This window comes from Triticum urartu, chromosome 1A (assembly GCF_056163025.1).
Source record: "Triticum urartu cultivar PI428250 chromosome 1A, HENAU_Tu73, whole genome shotgun sequence".
In the NCBI taxonomy this organism is placed as follows: domain Eukaryota; kingdom Viridiplantae; phylum Streptophyta; class Magnoliopsida; order Poales; family Poaceae; genus Triticum; species Triticum urartu.
The window spans coordinates 42,771,605-42,787,287 of record NC_141873.1 but is presented as its reverse complement, the minus strand read 5'-3'; the positions used below and the strand labels follow the sequence as shown (position 1 = coordinate 42,787,287).

At 43.2% G+C, this 15,683-nt stretch overlaps 1 pseudogene; it reads left to right on the top strand.

Annotated features, from left to right (window-relative positions):
- Positions 1–354: 354 nt before the first annotated feature.
- Positions 355–15,300, top strand: LOC125528569 (uncharacterized; annotated as a pseudogene).
- The last annotated feature ends 383 nt before the right edge of the window (positions 15,301–15,683 follow it).

The following is a 15,683-nucleotide window of genomic DNA, read 5'->3' as shown; positions in this document are numbered from 1 at the left end:
TCTTCCCCGACACTTTGCTGGATCGGAGTCCGGGGATCGTCATCGAGCTGAACGTGTGCTCGAACTCGGAGGTGCCGTAGTTTCGGTGCTTGATCGGTTGGATCGTGAAGATGTACGACTACTTCCTCTACGTCGTGTCAGCGCTTCCGCAGTCGGTCTGCATTGGGTACGTAGACAACACTCTCCCCTCTCGTTGCTATGCATCACATGATCTTGCGTGTGCGTAGGAATTTTTTTGAAATTACTACGAAACCCAACAGAGAAGGTGCCTTCTAGGGGAATCTCCCTCGCCAGCTCTCGTTCGTGACACTCGACGTCCCCCGCGCAATGCATGCCGGTCAAAACCATGCATGCATGGACGCGTTCACGGCCGCTTTGACGTACGTCTGTGCCCACCACAACTTCTGCGAGTGCCAGCGTGGCCGTGCCAATTCCATGGCCATCAAGGTCATCGACCTCCACTTCTTCCTGTCGTCGGCCTGTCATCTGAGCTCCAACGCCAGCGTCGTCCAAGACGTCATCAACCACGGCAAGACCAGACGCCTCGCCTTCCAAGTATCCCCGCCCCCGAGGTAAACTCTGGACCGCAGATCCCTGAGCTAGGGCAGCAGTTCATGTCCTTCTCCTGCTCCTACTAGCCGGCCTTCCGCTCGCTCACGAGGCTGCTCCTTAAGAGCCTTGCGTTCGGGGACTCCGACGTCCCCAGCCTCATTGCTGCTTCCGATAAGCTCGAGCATCTCAACATGAACTCCTGCGGACTGGTCGATCAGCACCACGTGCTAAAGATTGACACACCGTGTTCTGGGATCCAGGAGCTTGAGTTTATGCACTTCCATTGCAAGCGGATCGACCTCATCTCCGTCCCCGGGCTCAGTACGGCATTGTGCCATTCTTGGCGCTCCAAGAACCTCCCCGTGCGCTTTGGCTACGTTCCACAGCTTCGTCAAGTCAGCCTCGCCTGTAAGGCCAAGGCGTGGTAGGTGCCATTCCTGCTCACCAAAGTGCTTCTCAAGAAGGAGTGCAAATAACCTGTTGAAATTGCATCTCAATTTTCGCCACCAAATGGTAAAAGCTAATTTTCTTCTGCACACATATCATATATTGCTACCTCTTGAGCATTGCGTTGGTTTTCCTTTGAAGAGGAAAGGGTGATGCAACAAAGTAGCGTAAGTATTTCCCTCAGTTTTTGAGAACCAAGGTATCAATCCAGTAGGAGGCCGCGCACAAGTCCCTCGCACCTACACAAACAAATAAATCCTCGCAACCAACGCGATAAGGGGTTGTCAATCCCTACACAGTCACTTACGAGAGTGAGATCTGATAGATATGATACGATAATATTTTTGGTATTTTTATGATAAATATGCAAAGTAAAATAAATGGCAAAGGAAATAACTAAGTATTGGAAGATTAATATGATGGAAGATAGACCCGGGGGCCATAGGTTTCACTAGTGGCTTCTCTCAAGAGCATAAGTATTTACGGTGGGTGAACAAATTACTGTTGAGCAATTGACAGAATTGAGCATAGTTATGAGAATATCTAGGTATGATCATGTATATAGGCATCACGTCCGAAACAAGTAGACCGACTCCTACCTACATCTACCACTATTACTCCACACATCGACCGCCATCCAGCATGCATCTAGAGTATTAAGTTCAAGAGAACAGAGTAACGCTTTAAGCAAGATGACATGATATAGAGGGATAAACTCATGCAATATGATATAAACCCCATCTTGTTATCCTCGATGGCAACAATACAATACGTGCCTTGCTGCCCCTACTGTCACTGGGAAAGGACACCGCAAGATTGAACCCAAAGCTAAGCACTTCTCCTATTGCAAGAAAGATCAATCTAGTAGGCCAAACCAAACTGATAATTCGAAGAGACTTGCAAAGATAACCAATCATACATAAAAGAATTTAGAGAAGATTCAAATATTGTTCATAGATAAACTTGATCATAAACCCACAATTCATCGGTCTCAACAAACACACCGCAAAAGAAGATTACATCGAATAGATCTCCACAAGAGAGGGGGAGAACTTTGTATTGAGATCCAAAAAGAGAGAAGAAGCCATCTAGCTAATAACTATGGACCCGTAGGTCTGAAGTAAACTACTCACACTTCATCAGAGGGGCTATGGTGTTGATGTAGAAGCCCCCTGTGATCGATGCCCCCTCCGACGGAGTTCCGGAAAAGGCCCCAAGATGGGATCTCGTGGATACAGAAAGTTCCGGCGGTGGAATTAGGGTTTTGGCTCCGTATCGGGTAGTTTGGGGGTACGTGGGTATATATAGGAGGAAGGAGTACGTCGGTGGAGCAACAGGGGGCCCACGACGATGGAGGGCGCACCTGGGGGGGGGGTAGGCGCCCCCCCTACCTCATGCCTTCCCCGTTGATTGCTTGACGTAGGGTTCGAGTCCTCTGGATCATGTTCGTTTCGAAAATCACGTTCCCGAAAGTTTCATTCCGTTTGGACTCCGTTTGATATTATTTTTCTGCGAAACCCTAAAATAGGCAAAAAAAACAACAATTCTGGGCCGGGCCTCCGGTTAATAGGTTAGTCCCAAAAATAATATAAAAGTGTATAATAACGCCCAATAATGTCCAAAACAGAATATACTATAGCATGGAACAATCAAAAATTATATATACGTTGGAGACGTATCAAGCATCCCCAAGCTTAATTCCTGCTCGTCCTCGAGTAGGTAAATGATTAAAACAGAATTTTTGATGTGGAATGCTACTTGGCATAATTTCAATGTAATTCTTCTTAATTGTGGTATGAATATTCAGATCTGAAAGGTTCAAGACAAAAGTTCAATATTGACATAGAAATAATAATACTTCAAGCATACTAACTAAGCAATTATGTCTCTTCAAAATAACATGGCCAAAGAAAGTTATCCCTACAAAATCATATAGTCTGGCTATGCTCTATCTTCACCACACAAAGTATTTAAATCGTGCACAACCCCGATGACAAGCCAAGCAATTGTTTCATACTTTTGGTGTTCTCAAACTTTTTCAATCTTCATGCAATACATGAGCGTGAGCCATGGAAATAGCACTTTAGGTGGAATAGAATGGTGGTTGTGGAGGAGACAAAAAAGGGAAAGATAGTCTCACATCAACTAGGCGTATCAACGGGCTATGGAGATGCCCATCAATAGATATCAATGTGAGTGAGTAGGGATTGCCATGAAACGGATGCACTAGAGCTATAAGTATATGAAAGGTCAACAAAAGGAACTAAGTGGGTGTGCATCCAACTCGCTTGCTCACGAAGACCTAGGGCATTTTGAGGAAGCCCATCTTTGGAATATACAAGCCAAATTCTATAATGAAAAATTCCCACTAGTATATGAAAGTGATAACATAGGAGACTCTCTATTATGAAGATCATGGTGCTACTTTGAAGCACAAGTGTGGTAAAAGGATAGTATCATTGCCCCTTCTCTCTTTTTCTCTCATATTTTTTTATTTGGGCCTTTTCCTTTTTTATGGCCTCTTTTTTTATTTGGGCTTCTTTGGCCTCTTTTTTTTATTTTATTTTTCGTCCGGAGTCTCATCCCGACTTGTGGGGGAATCATAGTCTCCATCATCCTTTCCTCACTTGGGACAATGCTCTAAAAATGATGATCATCACATTTTTATTTACTTACAACTCAACAATTACAACTCAATACTTGGAACAAAATATGACTCTATGTGAATGCCTCCGGCGGTGTACCGGGATATGCAATGAATCAAGAGTGACATGTATGAAAGAATTATGAACGGTGGCTTTGCCACAAATACAATGTCAACTACATGATCATGCAAAGCAATATGACAATGATGGAGCGTGTCATAGTAAACGGAATGGTGGAAAGTTGCATGGCAATATATCTCAGAATGGCTATGGAAATGCCATGATAGGTAGGTATGGTGTCTGTTTTGAGGAAGGTATATGGTGGGTGTATGATACCGGCGAAAGGTGTGCGGTATTAGAGAGGCTAGCAATGGTGGAAGGAAGAAAAGTGCGTATGATCCATGGACTCAACCTTAGTCATAAAGAACTCATATACTTATTGAAAAAATCTACAAGTTATCAAAGCAAAGTATTACGCGCATGCTCCTAGGGGGATAGATTGGTAGGAAAAGACCATCGCTCGTCCCTGACCGCCACTCATAAGGAAGATAATCAATAAATAAATCATGCTCCGACTTCATCACATAACGGTTCACCATACGTGCATGCTACGGGAATCATAAACTTTAACACAAGTATTTCTCAAATTCACAACTACTTTACTAGCATGACTCTAATATTACCATCTCCTTATCTCAAAACAATTATCAAGTATCAAACTTCTCATAGTATTCAACACACCCATAAGAAAACTTCTATTAATCTTGAATGCCTAACATAATTAAAGCAAATTACCATGCTGTTTTGTAGGACTCTCAAAATAATCTAAGTGAAGCATGAGAGAACAATAGTTTCTATAAAAAAAATCCACCGACGTGCTCTAAAAGATATAAGTGAAGCACTAGAGCAAAAACTATATAACTCAAAAGATATAAGTGAAGCACATAGAGTATTCTAAGAATTTCCGAATCATGTGTCTCTCTCTCAAAAGGTGTGTACAGCAAGGATGATTGTGTAAAACTAACAAATAAAGACTCAAATAATACAAGACGCTCCAAGCAAAACATATATCATGTGGTAAATAAAAATATAGCTCCAAGTAAAGTTACCGATGGAAGTAGACGAAAGAGGGGATGCCTTCCGGGGCATCCCCATGCTTTGGCTTTTAGGTGTCCTTAAATTATCTTGGGGTGCCATGGGAATCCCCAAGCTTAGACTCTTTCCACTCCTTGTTCCATAATCCATCAAATCTTTTACCCAAAACTTGAAAACTTCACAACACAAAACTTAAAGTAGAAAATCTCGTGAGCTCCGTTAGCGAAAGAAAACAAAACACCACTTCAAGGTACTGTAATGAACTCATTCTTTATTTATATTAGTGTTAAACCTACTTTATTCCAACTTCTCTATGGTTTATAAACTATTTTACTAGCCATAGATTCATCAAAATAAGCAAACAACACACGAAAAACAGAATCTGTCAAAAACAGAACAGTCTGTAGTAATGTGTAGCTAACGCAAGATCTGGAACCCCAAAAATTCTAAAATAAATTTCTGGACGTGAGGAATTTATTTATTAATCATTTTCAAAAAGAATTAACTAAATAGAACTTTCAAATAAAAATGGCAGCAATTCTTGTGAGTGCTAAAGTTTCTGTTTTTTACAGCAAGATTAAAAAGACTTTCCCCAAGTCTTACGAACGGTTCTACTTGGCACAAACACTAATTAAACACAAAAAACACAACCAAAACAGAGGCTAGATAAATTATTTATTAAATAACATAAAGGAAAAATATTGAGTTGTCTCCGAACAAGCGCTTTTCTTTAAAGCCTTATAGCTAGGCATAATATTTCAATGATGCTCACATGAAAGACAAGAATTGAAGCACAAAGAGAGCATCATAAAACACGTGACAAACACATCTAAGTCTAACGTACTTCCTATACATAGGAATCTTATAGGCAAACAAATTATCAAGGCAAGCAAAAACTAGCATATGCAAGAAAGCGGAAAGAAACAGTAGCAATCTCAACATAACGAGAGGTAATTTAGTAACATGAAAATTTATACCACCATATTTTCCTCTCCCATAATAATTACATGTAGGATCATAAGCAAATTCAACAAAATAGCTATCACATAAAATATTTTCAACACGATCCACATGCATGCAAAGTTGACACTCTTCCAAAATAGTAGGATTAACATTAACTAAAGTCATGACTTCTCCAAACCGACTTTTATCAAAATTTTCATAAGATTGAACATTCTCCAAATATGTGGGATCTAAAGTTGACACTCCTACAAACCCACTTTCAATAACATTGCAAACACTATTATCAATCTCATATTCATCATGGGGCTTAAATAAATTTTCAAGATCAAAAGAAGAATCACCCCAATCATGATCATTACAACAAGTAGTAGACATAGCAAAACTAGCATCCCCAAGCTTAGGGTTTTGCATATTATAAGCACAATTGACATTAATAGAACTTATACTATCATCATTGCAATCATGCTTTTTATTCAAAGATTCATCGTGAATCACTCCATAAAGTACTTTATCACAATTTTCAGATTCATGAATTTCAAGCAAAACTTCATAAAGATAATCTAGTGCACAAAACTCACTAGCAATTGGTTCATCATAATTTGATATCTTAAAAAGATTAGCAAGCGGATGAGGATCCATAGATATTTAGGTTCTCTGTTTAGTAATAAATAAACAACTATTCCAACCAAATGAGCAAATGATCCAAGTAAGACATCAAATCAAATGGAAAGACGAGCAGAAGAAGGGCAAATAAAACAACAATGGTGAAGTGGGGGGAGAGGCAAATGAGAGGCAAATGGAAAATAATGTAATGCAGGAGATAAGGGTTTGTGATGGGTACTTGGTATGTCTTGACTTGCAACGATGCCACAAATGACTCGTTGTCGGGAGTCAAATCTTGACTTGTCTTGCGCGAACCTCCCCGGCAACGGCGCCAGAAATCCTTCTTGCTACCTCTTGAGCACTGCGTTGGTTTTCCCTTGAAGAGGAAAGGGTGATGCAGCAAAGTAGCGTAAGTATTTCCCTCAGTTTTTGAGAACCAAGGTATCAATCCAGTAGGAGGCCGCACACAAGTCCCTCGTACCTACACAAACAAATAAATCCTCGCAACCAACGCAATAAGGGGTTGCCAATCCCTACACGGTCACTTACGAGAGTGAGATCTGATAGATATGATAGGATAATATTTTTGGTATTTTTATGATAAAGATGCAAAGTAAAATAAATAGCAAAGGAAATAACTAAGTATTGTAAGATTAATATGATGGAAGATAGACCGGGGGGCATAGGTTTCACTAGTGGCTTCTCTCAAGAGCATAAGTATTTATGGTGGGTGAACAAATTACTGTTGAGCAATTTACAGAATTGAGCATAGTTATGAGAATATCTAGGTATGATCATGTATATAGGCATCACGTCCGAAACAAGTAGACCGACTCCTGCCTGCATCTACTACTATTACTCCACACATCGACCGCTATCCAGCATGCATCTAGAGTATTAAGTTCAAGAGAACAGAGTAACGCTTTAAGCAAGATGACATGATGTAGAGGGATAAACTCATGCAATATGATATAAACCCCATCTTGTTATCCTCGATGGCAACAATATAATACGTGCCTTGCTGCCCCTACTATCACTGGGAAAGGACACCGCAAGATTGAACCCAAAGCTAAGCACTTCTCCCATTGCAAGAAAGATCAATCTAGTATGCCAAACCAAACTGATAATTCGAAGAGACTTGCAAAGATAACCAATCATACATAAAAGAATTTAGAGAAGATTCAAATATTGTTCATAGATAAACTTGATCATAAACCCACAATTCATCGGTCTCAACAAACACACCACAAAATAAGATTACATCGAATAGATCTCCAGAAGAGAGGGGGAGAACTTTGTATTGAGATCCAAAAAGAGAGAAGAAGCCATCTAGCTAATAACTATGGACCCGTAGGTCTGAATTAAACTACTCACACTTCATCGGAGGGGCTATGGTGTTGATGTAGAAGCCCTCCGTGATCGATGCCCCCTCCGGCGGAGCTCCGGCAAAGGCCCCAAGATGGGATCTCGTGGATACAGAAAGTTACGGCGGTGGAATTAGGGTTTTGGCTCCGTATCTGGTAGTTTGGGGGTACGTAGGTATATATAGGAGGAAGGAGTACGTCGGTGGAGAAACAGGGGGCCCACGAGGGTGGAGGGCGCGCCTGGGGGGGGGGGGTAGGCGCCCCCTACCTCGTGCCTTCCTCGTTGATTGCTTGACGTAGGGTCCAAGTCCTCTGGATCATGTTCGTTCCGAAAATCACGTTCCCGAAGGTTTCTGTAACGCCCCGTATGTAACTTGCCATATTTGTATTCCAACTCTTGCCATTTCCGGCACTAAGTTATGATATTTCCTCGTTGTCGGGTTTTTGTCTTTGTGTTGCTTTTGTCTTTGTCATGCATCTCATATCATTTCATCTTGTGCATCGCATTTGCATACGTGTTCGTCTCATGCATCCGTGCATTTTCCCCGTTGTCCGTTTTGCATTCCAGCGCTCCTATGTCCTCCGGTGTCCCCTTCTACCTCTTTTCGTGTGCGGGTATTAAACGTTTTTGGATTGGACCGAGACTTGCCAAGCGGCCTTGGTTTACTACCGGTAGACCGCCTGTCAAGTTTTGTGCCATTTGGACTTCGTTTGATACTCCAACGGTTAACCGAGGGACCGTAAAGGCCTCGTGTGTGTTGCAGCCCAACACCTCTCCAAAGTGGCCCAAAACCCACCTAAACCCCCTCCATCATTTAGGTTGTTCGATCACAATCACGTGGCCGAAAACCTTGCTCAATTTGGAGCCTCCTAGCTCCCTCTACCTATAAAAAGGCCACTCCCCCAAAAATTCCGGATCCATACCACCCTAACCCTAGCTCCCCTCTTCTCCGCGCGGCCGGACACGTTCGTCGCCGCCGGACAACCCTGCCGCCGCCAATCACACGCCGCCACGTGGCCCGGCCGCCTCCTCCCACCGCGCGGCCCGCCGGAGCCCATCGCGGGCCCCTCCGGCCCGAAGCGGTCGCCGCCCTGTTCCGCTCCGCCCCGCCGCCCGGGCCTCCCACGCCCTCGAGCGCCGCCGCCTGCCGCCCAGCGCCGCACCTCGTCGGCCACCGCTGCCTCGCCCGGTCACCGCCGCCCCGTCCTCGCCGCCTCGCCGCCCGACCTCGCCGCGCCGTCCCCGACTCCGGCCGCCGCCCTCCGCGCCGTCCCCGACTCTGGCCACCGCGGCGCGTCTCCGGCGAGCATTGTTCTCGCAACCTCAGTTTCCGTGCCGCCCGATCCGGATCGAGATTTGGAAACCCTAACAGTTGACCTAATTTTGCCCCGTTTCAGTAATTTTTGCATATTTTCATCATGCCATAACTCTGCATCCGTGGCTCCGTTTTGGGCGTGTAGCATATCAAATTGTTCGTCTCGACGAGTACTTCATTTCATTCCATTGCACCATGTTCATATGAGCTCATCTTGATGCCCTAAATGCTGTTGCAAGAGGGCTATGCAATGTTAGTTTCAGATTTTTATCAGTAATTGGACATTTGTCATTTTTGTCATGTTTAATGTGTTCCTCCTATGAACTTGAGCCCTACATGTGTTTTGAAGTATGCCATGCCATCTTTACAGGGGTGTATGCCATGTATTTTTGTGATCTTTGTGGTGACTAGCACAAGCATGCAAAGTAGCTCTCGTGATGTTGCTGATTTCAGGGACTTAGAAATCTTCTAAGTCTTTGCCCTGTTAATATTTTTATGCCATGTATTCATGTTGCTACAGAGTGATCCATGCCTCTTTTGAGCATGATCAATAAGGATGTTTTGTAGATATTGTTGTGCTCTTTCCATCCATGTCTTTGTTTGCAATTATGGAGCACCCTAGCTTGACTCAATCGAGCTCTACTTTTGCTATAAAATGTTCCTGGCAGAATGTTTACGTGTTAAACATTTTTGCCGATGTTGTTGTAGTTGATCCATGCATGCTATGTTGTTGTTCTTGCCATGTTTAGCTTCTATGCCATGTCTATTTGCTGGGTGTATGCTTAGTTTTTCATGCAATGCTTTGTGGTGAGTGCATCAAGCTCATAAACATGCCTACTTAATATCTGTTTTGCCATGTTCCAGTTTTCTACCAAGTCTGAATCTGTTAACGATAATTGCTATGTCCACATGGTTGCCATTGTATTTTCTGATCCCTTTTGGCTTATGGTCAGTAAGGGACTTTTGTTGTATGCTTTGAGTAGCTTCATGCCATGGCTTGCTTTGCCATGATATGTTCCTGTAGCATGTTGTTATCTTGCTCTAAAGATTGCTTCCAGATGTTAAATTCCTGACATGTTATTTTCACTAAGTCTGAAACATGATATCTTCTGCACTTTTGCCATGCTTGTTTGAACCTGCTATTGAGTGAATTAGCTGTAGCTCAGTGTTCATCTTTTGTCAAGCATCTTGATTGGATCCCTGCCATGTATTTTGTTGTTATGTTAGAGTGCAGTAGCTCGTTGTTCTTGATGCTTTTAGATGGCCTCGTGCTGTTAATCGCAGATCGGTGCCATATTTGTTTTGCTTGTCATTTGCAAACCGTGCATCCGATTCCGGTGATCTTTATATCGATTTCGACCGAAATCAACTCATCTTTCCAGTGGCACTCTTGGTTTTCCAAGTTGAGGCCAGGTTCAATCTTTCCTTTCCGAAGCATGCATATGCATCGCATATCACATCCCGCATATCATGCCATGTGTTGCATCATGTTGCTTGTGCATTGCACATGGTTGATTGTGTCTCCCTTTGATTGTGTTCTTGCTTGGGTAGAGCCGGGAGACGAGTACGTGATCGAGGAGCCCGTTGAGTACGCTTACGAGGATCAAGCTAACATCAACTCGGGGAACTTTGCAGGAAAGATGACCATACCCTTGAAATCACTTCTATCTTTGCTTGCTAGATGCTCGCTCTTTTGCTATGCCTATGCTACGATACCTACCACTTGCTTATCATGTCTCCCATATTGCCATGTCAAACCTCTAACCCACATTGTCCTAGCAAACCGTTGTTTGGCTATGTTACCGCTTTGCTCAGCCCCTCTTATAGCATTGCTAGTTGCAGGTGAAGATTGGAGTTTGTTCCTTGTTGGAACATGTTTATGGTTGGGATATCATTATTATATCTTGTCTATTTTAATGCACCTATATACTTGGAAAAGGGTGGAAGGCTCGGCCTTATGCCTGGTGTTTTGTTCCACTTTTGCCGCCCTAGTTTCCGTCATACCGGTGTTATGTTCCTTGATTTTGCGTTCCTTACACGGTTGGGTTATAATGGGAACCCCTTGACAGTTCGCCTTGAATAAAACTCCTCCTTACACGGTTGGGTTTTACCATTCGCCACCTAGCCTCTTTTCCCTTGGGTTCCGCGGACTCAAGGGTCATCTTTATTTTAAACCCCCGGGCCAGTGCTCCTCTGAGTGTTGGTCCAAACTAGAGCCCCTTGCAGCGCCACCTCGGAGAAAATCGAGGGTTGGTTTTAGTTGTATGGATTGCTTATCCGGTGTGCCCTGAGAACGAGATATGTGCAGCTCCTATCGGGATTTGTCGGCACATTCGGGTGGCTTTGCTGGTTTAGTTTTACCATTGTCGAGATGTCTTGTAACCGGGATTCCGAATCTGATCGAATTATCTTGGGAGAAGGAATATCCTTCGTTGACCGTGAGAGCTTGTGATGGGCTAAGTTGGGACACCCCTGCAGGGATTTGATATTTCGAAAGCCGTGTCCGCGGTTATGGGTAGATGGAAATTTGTTAATGTTCGGTTATAGATAACCTTGAAACTTAACTTAATTAAAATGAATCAACAGAGTGTGTGGCCGTGATGGTCTCTTTTCGGCGGAGTCCGGGAAGAGAACACGGTCTCGTGTTATGCTTGAATGTAGGTTATTCTAGGATCACTTCTTGATCATAGTTGATCGATCGTGCCTTTGCTTTCTCTTCTCGCTCTCATTTGCGTATGTTAGCCACCATATATGCTAGTGCTTGTTGCAGCTCCACCTCATACCTTTTACCCTACCTATAAACTTAAATAGTCTTGATCGCGAGGGTGTGAGATTGCTGAGTCCCCGTGACTCACAGGTTCCTTCCAAAACCAGATGTAGGGACCGATGATATCGCTTCAGGAGATGCAACTGAGCTCAAGTGGGAGTTCGATGAGGACTCAGGACGATACTACGTTTCCTTTCCAGACGATCAGTAGTGGTGCCCAGTTGGGGCGATCGGGAACTTTGTTGCATTTGGGGTTGTTCTTTATTTTGGTTCCGTAGTCGGACCTTGATTGTATCTGGATGAATGTAATGATATTTATGCTATTGTGTGACGTGGCGAGTGTAAGCCAACTATGTATCTCTTTTCCTTATTCATTACATGGGTTGTGTGAAGATTACCCCACTTGCGACATTGCTTATAATGCGGTTATGCCTCTAAGTCGTGCTTCGACACATGGGAGATATAACCGCATCGTGGGCGTTACAGTTTCATTCCGTTTGGACTCTGTTTGATATTCTTTTTCTGCGAAACCCTAAAATAGGCAAAAAACAGCAATTTTGGGCTGGGCCTCCGGTTAATAGGTTAGTCCCAAAAATAATATAAAAGTGTATAATAAAGTCCAATAATGTCCAAAAGAGAATATAATATAGCATGGAACAATAAAAAATTATAGATACGTTGGAGACGTATCATATATATGCTCTTCTTTACTGACTAGTAAATGCGCACGTGCGACGCACGTTAATATTTTAGGCAATATATTAATTGCATGTGTTGCATGTTAATATTTAGGCAATATATTAATTGCACGTGGATATTATGTATGCTATTATTTGTGTGTTAATTCTGCAGTTAGTACAATATTTGGTATGGTATTAATTGCATGTTAAACACGTTGAATGCCCGCTATTGGAGCAGTCTTGGTCGTTGGATTGACTTAGTTTGATGGCCGAGATCAATTGGATCTGCCTTTTTGGATCTTTTTATATTGGTATAGATATAGATAATCTCAGCTGTCTATTTGTGTTCTTCTTCTTGGTGTAGATATGGATTCAATCAGAACATCTGAAGCATCTCACTGCCATATTCAGAAATCTGACCGAAGTGTCTTTTTCTGGTATCTTCCCTGAGTGTGATCTGAGCTGGACCATATTTATCCTCGAAGATGCACCTGCCCTGTACAAGTTTACAGTAAGCCTGTTACTCTACCTTCTTTTTAATTTAATTAATCCACACCTTAGCCTGGATATGACTCCGTCTAGTACGATAGGTTTCCGAATATTCAGTATTAACAACAAACGAGAAAGTTAATCTGATTTTCAATCACTCACCAACTGTAGTCTTATCACAGGTAGTATTTTAGAAGTAGCGCATAGAGTATGCATAGTAATTGGGATATATGGAAGACATGGATTGTATTGTATATGAATGATAGTGCAATGCAAACAATAGTTATAGTATTCCATTTATATTTTGCAGAGAGACAATGCCCGTGCAAGACAATAAATAAATAAATCATGTTTTTTTTGCGGGTGATTGGCCAGTTCGCTCGGTCCGTCCCGGGCTTCGGCGTCGCCCATCGGTCCTTGAAAACATGACTAGGTGGTCGGTCCGATCCTGTCTGGACCACCGGCAGCCAGTCCAAAAGGTCGCTCGGTGAGGGACCAAAATGGTGCGGACAGTGTCCACCCTACACTGGCTTGATAAAGTGGAGAGCATGCGTCTTGACTCCAAGCTCCGTGTCTCCATCTTCATCGGCATCCGGCATGATGAAGCGGACGGGAAGCGGCGACGCGGCGTCATGGTGCTGAGCCCCTCATCCTTGTCTTCGGCAGCTTCCACGTGGTGAAGTGTTTCACTCGAGGTGCAAGTTGGTGAAGCAACTCCAGCGTAACCATGCATGGGCCGGGCATTATCGTCCGAAGTCATGTCATGTGAACGTAGCAGTTAGTGGGCAACGTGATTGGCGCACTCTGGATGGCTATGTTGGAGAGCTTGACGTGAACACGACGACCCTACAACGATGGCGCCAATGGTTTGCTGCATCTTTACAATTTCAGGGGTCTTGTGTGACAGCTCCATCCATCATCCTCGTGTTGTGCTTGCATACATAATCTCACCGTTCACAAGGATTAGCCACGCCTCAATCATCAGCTGAGTGGTCCACCGGGTACATGTGCGCCTCTGACGAGCCCAACGGCCTACTCTTCAGCCTTTACGTTTATGTGCTGCTCGCTCCTGGCTGCCCCCTTGGAGCACTCGCCCGTGCTCTTTTGTCTCCAGATGCTCACGCCAGATGCAATCGGCTATGATTGTTCTTACCTTGGTGCGTTTTGTGCCCGTTCTCTTAACCTCCCCTTGCTGCATACTTGAATTGTGTTTTTTTAGTGTGTGTGCTTGTGTGCAGGTCAGACTCCCATAAACTGTTTAAAAAAGGAATCTTCATAGACGAGTACGTGCTGGGTTGTGTACGTGCCTTATATCTGAAGTAGTGTTATGTAGATTTATTTTTAAATCTCAACCGTCTATATTTAGCATTAACACAAAATCAATGGATATAGAAGGATGACCTATGGAGAACTATGAAATCTTTCGTCCTTTAATATTAGGTATAGATAACCCACACCTTAGCCTCGATATCATGACTCCGTCTAGTATGACAGCCAGGTTTCCGAATATTCAACATTAACAACACACAAGAAAGTTAATCTGATTTTCAATCACTCACCAACTCTAGTCTATCAGATACTCCTATTTTAGAAGAGTACGCATAGTAATTGGGATATATGGAACACATGGATTGTATTGTATATGGATGATATTGCAATGCAAATAAAAAGTTCTGGCATTCCATTTATATTTTGCAGAGAGACAACGTCCGTGCAAGACCAAAAATAAATAAATCATGTTGGATCGCACTCGTGTCAGAGTTACCTGAAGCATATTAGCATATTTTACTTTGCCTAGGATTTAGTTCATGCAAGGTTGTCCAAACTCTACACAGGCATACACTTAGATTAGATACTAAATGTATGACGTTTTTGACATTACACTAGTGTCAAAAAAAAGTCTTACATTGTGGGACGGAGGAAGTAATACTAAACATGTTGCAAAAATTTAAATGGCAGATATATTTAGTTTGAACTGTTACTACATTGCCCTGCATGGGTTGGTGTCGAGTTCAATTAACTTGTGTTATTTGTCTTGTATGGACTTGAGTGAAGTTATCTCGAGAGCGGCATGCATGTGACATACCGTCTGAGGACAGTGCCGAGAAGACCAACGTGGTGTGGGAACCATCCAAGGATTTGAAGCACCTAAACTTGAAGTTGCTCCGGATGTACGGTTGTGAGGATGAAGACAAGGTGACAAACTACATAAGGCTAGTCATGGAGCGAGTTGTGGGGCTGAAAAGATTCGAGTTGCATGGTGAAGTCCCATGCAAGAAATGTGATGCCATTTACCCAAGGAGATCCCAGGTGGATAAAGGTCGCAGGCGTCGAATCATGGAGCGACTCACACATGAATCCTGCTGGACCATGGGGTGATGATGCTCCCATGCGCGTGATAGGGATCGAACCGTCCTGCTGGTGAATGATCTCGCCTAACCACCGGAGCTCATGAGCTTTCATGTTATGGCGCACCCAGTAATAATCTAATTTCTAGGTACTGATAACCTGAGAATATTTGATCAGTATGGACCTCGCAGTGTACCTAAATTGTGTGTGCGGCACTCTGGATGCATGTTTTTCTTTTTAGTACTCCCTCCGTCCCATAATGTAAGACATCTTCTGACACTACACTAGTGTCAAAAAAGTCTTAAATTATGGGACAGAGGGAGTAGTTGCATACTTGATCAGTGTAGGCCTCATGACTGATTGCTACACAAATGAGTTCTATTAATTTTTCAAGGATATGTTCAAGAATGATC